Source organism: Drosophila navojoa, chromosome 5 (genome assembly GCF_054131105.1).
Source record: "Drosophila navojoa isolate 15081-1374.11 chromosome 5, UAZ_NAV_1.0, whole genome shotgun sequence".
Lineage (NCBI taxonomy): Eukaryota > Metazoa > Arthropoda > Insecta > Diptera > Drosophilidae > Drosophila > Drosophila navojoa.
Window position 1 is genome coordinate 7,883,799 of NC_142893.1, and position 7,498 is coordinate 7,891,296.

The window sequence follows — 7,498 nt, forward strand, 5'->3', positions numbered from 1 at the left end:
CGAACACACACACACACACACACACACACAAGACCCAGTGGATGATTTCGAGTGATGTTGAGTTCCTGCAATAAACAGCAACTAATTTTGTTATATTTTTTGATCCATGCTTTTTTTTTTTTTTTTTTTTTTTTTTTTAATATGCACAGAACTTTGATGAAGCACAAATTGATTGCGCTCTCCGCTTGTGGCTGTCAGTCACTATATCTTTACGCTTGAGCGGGTTTGTCCGAGTGTGTGTGCGTGTGTGTGACAGTGTGTGTGTGTGTGTGTGTGTGTGTTTGTGGATGTATATGTTTTTCTAGCTTAGTGGCCATGTTTTTGATATTAAAATTCCTTGTTGAAAACAATTTAAAATATTCCATAGCATACTCTGCGGCGCCTCCTGCATGCTATTGCATGCATGATATTTGCATGTGAGCTACTCGTAAGTAGTTGCTCTTGCTGTTGGCTTCTTACTTTGCAAGTCGATGCTCTGGAGCGCTGTCTACATACTACTTTTTCTGTGCAAACAAATAACTCTGGCCACAGACACAGATAGAGAGATACAGATATGCTAAGATTATACGTATACGTATGTGTGGTGTGTATTGGTTTTCTTTTGTTGCCTGCTGCCTGCTTTGCTTCTTTCTCCACTCTTACACTTTTACAAGTGCAATAAACTTGGCTTGACTTTGATTGACAGCTTTGGGGCTTCAGCGTGTACGAGCTGTAACTGGAACGTACGGGTATTTTGTATTGTCGATGCTTGAATTTGAATTTGAACTTCAATTGGTTTGCAAGCCTTTTAAACATATTTAAGTGAGTTCAGATGGCTTTCAAAGTGTTGTTAGTTTAATTGACTTATGTCAATTACATAATTAATAATTAAAGTTTAAAGTGGATGTTTATTATATATTAATTCAATTATATTAACTCAATTTACTCAGTTCCATCTGCAGTTGACTTGGCATAATAATTTATTGACTTTTATTTGCTCAGTTGTACTTTTTTTTAAAGTTTGTCATTAAAGGATTTCAGCTCCAATTTCTCGCTAATGTAGGCGTGTCTTCTTGTCATTGCCGTAAGGTCTTAGCTGCCTAATTCAGTGTAATTGGGTTAGAAGCTTGTAACAGAATTCAAAATAATTTGAACGACAACATTTAATATATATGTATATAGACGCATATGTTTACATTCAGGGATATGCCGCCCTTTTTCAAACTTATTCAGCTTATGAAAATATTCCTCGTCTTATTAGCTCACAAGTTCTAAGAAAAAATATATAATATAACATATTTTCCAAGTTCTTTGGAATTTAATTATAAAAAGTGTCTTTCAAATTATGCTAAGCAATACGTGAAAGTCAATTTAAACAGATTTCTAAGTACTGTAATACCTGCATAGCATTCATATATAAATATATGAAGACTGCGATATAGGGTCTAAGCTGCAACAAAGAATTAATTAAGAAAAAAATAAAATAAAATTATAAGAGTGAATATATAAAAAGGTATATCGGGCTTTCGTATAAAGTAAAAATTGGTTTTTAAATTTATGCATTTTTAGAAATATATTTTGAATATATATAAATGGAATATCAGCTCAAAAAACTAAAAATAATTATAATCAAGAACATATAAATATATTATCAATCAATTATTATTATATATTATTTCATAGTTATTAAAATGAAAGCTTGTATATAAAATTAAAATAGTATTATATTACACTTTCTTCTTCTTGAATTACATTTAAAAAAATTATGTTTTTTATATTTTTTGATATATATATATACATATATATTTTTTTTTTAAAGAAAATGTGTTTGTTAACATATTAGATATTATGTATTTCTTTTTATACTTTTTTAAATAATAAAAATATAATAATTACACCTTTTATATAGTTTAAATAAATATATTTTTGTTTGTTTTGCAACTATCAAAGCATTTAAATTCACCAGCAGAGAGCAGATAGCAGCCAGTAGACAGCAGCCAGCTGCCAGCAGGCTCTTTGTTTAATCATATGCAAATTCTAATTACAGTATCTTCTTCTGTTGAAAATTGGAAATACTGATGCCGTTGCCACGTATGGACGGACCGTGCACATTGTTTATTTTATGCAAATTTCAACTGAATTGATACGAGTAGAAATTTTGAGGTTTTATTACAACAGCGCCGAAATGTGTGTTATGTCTATTGTTCAATATTTCATGAATGCGTGCAAGGCAATTCCCCATTGTATATCAGCTGGCGGCGAGTTTGTCGATGCTAGACAATTACAAAACAATTTAACAATCTATTTTTATAAAATTGTAACCTGCTTTGTTTTTATTTTTTTTGGCACATAAAATATAAAATTTACATAGCTTGGCATTCGCTTCAAATTGAGGAATTATGCTCGTTTTGAAATGTCATTCGCCTTGTCGTCCATTAAAGTAAATTTAATTACTTATATGTTGCGGAAAATTGAATTTTCTATTACTCCTGTGGCTCGGCTGCCGCACTTGGGCAGCTTCTGGCCACAGACGATAGACACTGGGCTGGGCTTAAATTTGTTATTGAGCTCGGTGAATACAAATGTGTGCACCTCAAATTGCTTACAAATGCAACTTGTGGCCAGGCTCAAGTCTGCTTGGTGGGCAGCATTGGGGCTAAGTTTGCAATATGATTATTTATTATATAAGCCAGCACAGACTGTGCTGGCAGCTGTTGTATGGCTTGTCGAGCGTGTTTTAATCACAATTTAAATTGTGTGAATTGTGCACATTTTGATTGAGTTGGCAATGTGAGGTAGGCTAAGACAGCAAGAGTTTATAAAGTGTTTTATAATTAGTTGAAATTCATTTCGAAGACAAGTGAAAGGCTTGGCTGAAAGGTTGATTAAGACGAGAATTTTAATTAATTGTTCTATGAAATGTTTCATTTTCAATTTATATATTACATATAATGAACAAATTGAAAATGCAATTATAATAACTTAAATACATAAGCAGTGCATATATACAAATATATTATATATACATTTGCATATACTTGTGCTACTTAAAGCCTCAGTTGTGGTCCGATTAAAACACTTAGGCTATTCAGCAACAGCAACAACAACAGCAACAATAATAATAAGCATGTTGGCGACATGGGGCAAACTCCGAGCACTCGACGCAACAACAAACAATTGCAAATGCCATCAAAAGTTACTCAAAAGTTCAGAAGTTGGTCAAGCATTTTGCAAATAGCTCGTCTGCCCAACCAAGCGACCGACCGACCAACTGGCCGACCGTCAGCCCGATTTGAAGTATTCTCCCAGTTGGCTGCCGTCGTCGTCTCCCCATCATCAGTTGGCCAGGTTTTCTCTTTTTTTTTTGCCTTCCATCTTGCGCCATCTACGGGGCAAGTGCTTTATTACTTATTCAAGTTCTCATTCAAAAGTTTTCATTAACTGGGCTGCGGATATAATGCCCGGGCCGGACCCAGGTAGTACGTCTACTGCTACGAGTGCTAATTGTTGAAGAGAAAATAGCAAATTTAATAAGTTTTTTAGCAGTTGCCATTTTCCGGGCAAAAAAGAAAAAAAAAAAAATAGCTAAAGAGACAGGATGCCGGCAGTTCAAGTGTGTTTGACTACAAAAGTGCATGGAAAATTCAAAGCATTTAGCTATCTATGCTATTTAAATGCATAATGAAAACTGTTGGGAAAGCGATAGAGAAAAGTTTAAAAATTTACCACAGAAAATTTATTTAAGTATTAAAAGATAAATTAAGAAATGAATAAATAAAAATATATACATTTTGTTTTTTAATTATCAAACAAATATTTAAGGCTTTACAAAAAAATCTCAGACAGTCGAAAAAATGCAAGTGGTGCTATTTTATTTTTCGCAGCTGTATATAAAATATTTTAAAATAATGTGTGTATATATGGATATATTTTCAGGGTATAAAATGTAAAAATATATGCTGATATAAATATTAAAAAAGTATATATTTTATTAATTTAGAGCCTGCTTAGTTGGCATTTAAACTACATTAATAATATTAAATATATATTTAAATAAATTCATTATTAGTAGACAAAGCCCCAGGGTATAAAATTGAAAAATAATTTACATGCTATTATAAATATCAAAATAAATTTATTATTAATCTAGAGCCTGCTTAGTTGCCATACAAGACAATATTTAAAATATCAAACACATTTCAATAATTCTTTTTTTTGTATGTAAATAAACTTGGGGTATAAAATGTAAAAATAATTCATATATGTACATTCATAGATAAATACATACAAATATTTTATTTAAAATTTTTGTATAAATTGTAGAGCTTTCATAATTAATGGAAATAATTAATTATGTTGCTGCACGTTTGCAATTTCATTAATTGCGCGTTTATTAATGTCAACAATAAACAACAGCAACAACAATAGCAACAGCAACAGCAACAGCAACAGCTACGAAAGCGCATAATTAATGCCATGAAATGTGCATAAATTCCAAATGTGCTCCCAAAAGCCATCTAATAGGGGAATACAGTGGGAGATACAAAAGTGTGGGGGGCATGTCTGTTGCCATTGGCGAGTAAAAAACAAAAAACCCATGAGGGAAAAGCTCACCCAGGTGAGCTGGCGTATGTCAGTGGGTAGCGATAAATACTGGCTGCCATATGTGCATAAAGGATTAAAAGTTTTAAGCAGCGCGCTTTATTAATTTGCATGTTGCATATTTTAAGGCGCGCGCATAAATCAAGCCTCATTACGAATGGCCGACATTTGGCAATGTGAATTATGAAAATTAACAAATGAAATACATGCGACTAAATCACACAATTACCAAACAGCTGTTGCCCAGTCGAATCGCATACAACAAGTTAAATCCCCAGTTGTATGGGCAGAAACCAAAAGAGGAAAATTTGAAATAGAAATCATATGTAAAGCAATAGCTGTGCGCATGTAAGTCGTCTGTGTAAACAAGCGATTTTATTGTACTCAATTTAAAATGTAAAACGAAAATTTCATCTGTGCCCCAAGTCAAATCTTCGATAAAAGTCCGAAAATGCAGACCAAATATCACGGCAGTTTTCGATTAAAGTCATAAAATCAAATGCAGAACGGACGGCACATAATGTGCCCAAAGTTATGATTAAGGCCTAGTGGGTTTTAGTTTTGGGTGTTTTACTATTAGACAGTAGACATTTGATTGATAAAGATAGAAATTGAATGGAAATATATATAAATATATATTTTTTATTCTATGTTTTAATTATTGTATATGACAGTTCGGAGAATTCACAGTTGAAACCAGATAGTCTGATTGCAAATGGATGGCAAATCAAAACCTTTGGCTTCAAGTCCTGCTCGATGCTTTTGTATAGGATTTCCAGATTATATGATTGCTTACGCCAAGTTAATTAAGCTCACTAGCTGAACGCGATTGCATTTATATAATGAATAAAACACTTCGAGCAGCGGTCAATATTTAATTCAATTTGTGATGTAATCATGATTTGCCTTTGCATTGACCTACAGCATGTTTTTTTTCTCTCTCTCTATATATATATGCTAATTGTATACTGAAATGTTTTCCTTGTTAAAATGAAATTGAGTTTTCCCCATTCAACTTTATAGCTTGTCGCCGAAAGTCCTTGAGATTTTTGTTGTTGTCTGTAACAGTTGAACAATTTAAAGCCGCTTACGAAGCTGGCCGCAAAATGTAAGTCAACTGGCCAACAAATTGAAGCCTGGCTGCAGTTGTTTGGTTTCATTAGGCCGAGTCAGCCGAGTCAGCCGAGTCAGTGGAGTCGTATTTGTCTATTCGTATCATTGCCATGCCGGTGGGGCATTGAATTAGTGGACCCCGAAGTACACCTAAGACGTAATAGAGATTTACAACGGACAATAAAGCGCACACAATGGAGTGCTCATGGCAGCAAAGTGATTGCACCCTGGATACAGAGACGTGCCGGAGATGTGCCAAATTGGCCAACTTTATGCTAAGTTTTATGTTTAGACATTTGGCATTTGAGCTGCTTTCTTAGGCATTAGCTCATGTCATAAAAGAAAGTTGCACAAAGACAAATGCATGTGTGTGTGTGTGGGTGTGTCTGAGCTAATTAAGAAGTGCTAATGAAAAATCCAACATACATTTGAAGTTTACCAGCAAAGTTTTGTCAAGGCAGAGACAGAGAGAGAGAGAGAGAGAGGGGGAGGAAGGGTGGCAGTGACGCCCATGACCATGTCCATGTGCAAGATGTAACATGTTTTCTTTATGCGAGTGCATTTTGCATGCGTGCATCAAGTTTTTAATTAAATAAAGTCTCGGCCTTTGTTTTTTCCAAGTTGCCAGCAAGTTTGCCCTTTCATTTTGCAGCTGACAGAACTTGAGGCAAGCTAAAAATTAAGTTAAGAGTATTTTCAAGTTGTATCTGATGCTGCTGACAGCCAAAAGTATTTTAAAGATACGTCTGCTGTTTGTGCTTTAAGCGAACGGCGACAGCTGGATTAACTGAAGTTCTCTGGAATACACATTCTGCACAATGAGATATAAAAGCGAAATGAAAATAAAGGCGAACAAATGCTAAAAGGCGAAATAAACAGAGAAAAACTAATAACAAAATACAAACAATTTGTGGCCATATAATATTGTTGCGTTGCGTTGCTCTCTCTCTCTCTCTCTCTCTCTCTCTCTCACTCTCTTCCAGTCTATCTCGCCCTCTCTGTTTGTCGCATTGTTTGTAGGTGTGCTTCTTTGGTTATTTTTAGGGCGGCCAGGTGGCAACGCCAGCAGCGCAGTTGGGCTTGAAAAGATAGGTAAACAAAATCACGTTGGGTAAATATTATTCCGTTTGCACCGGCTCATGAGGCTCGTCGCTGCGCCACTCACTTTGGGGATTTGTTTTCACTTCTGCATTATTTTTCTCATTTTTTTTTTCTTCTCTTTATTTCATTCACTGTTGTTATTTAAGAAAAAAACAATTTTCAATTTTAATATTTTTGGCATACTTTGCGCTGAACTCCCCATTGTTGACATCAAAAGCAACAGCAGCCAACGATGATGAAAGAGACGCTGGGGAATCAAGTGCTAAGTTTTTCGATTACAAGCGCAACGTAGAAAATTGAAAAAACAATTGTTGAGTCGACTAACCAAGACATACATCAAGCGACAGAGTTGTTGAACTTTCATAGAAACATATATATATATATATATATATATAAAACGAATTGAAATTGCTGTAGAAATAAATTGCATACAATTTTCTCGTATGTTAAAAATGATTGTTGTCATTTGATTTTGGCAATTATCTACATCGAATAACAGGCGAGCAAATTGTGTTTTATTATTGGCAAAATTATTGCAAAAATTTGTGAATTCCGTGTAGTCAGCAAAGCTGTGCACTCAAGTGTGTGTGTGTGTGTGTGTGTGTGTGTCGTAAATCTAAAATCAAAACTCAAAAATATATACACGAGCATTTTTCATGTCAATAACTTGCTTGAGCACGTTTCTTTTGACAATGCGTACAAC

At 34.2% G+C, this 7,498-nt stretch overlaps 1 long non-coding RNA gene across 1 annotated transcript; it reads right to left on the minus strand.

The window, feature by feature from the left end:
- Positions 1-2,987: 2,987 nt before the first annotated feature.
- On the minus strand, positions 2,988-7,112 carry LOC149091005 (uncharacterized). The gene is made up of 3 exons (XR_016197174.1): positions 6,860-7,112; positions 6,600-6,773; positions 2,988-3,479 (listed from the first exon to the last, which is right to left on the minus strand). It is a non-coding gene; the product is annotated as an uncharacterized LOC149091005 (long non-coding RNA).
- Between the last annotated feature and the right edge of the window lie 386 nt (positions 7,113-7,498).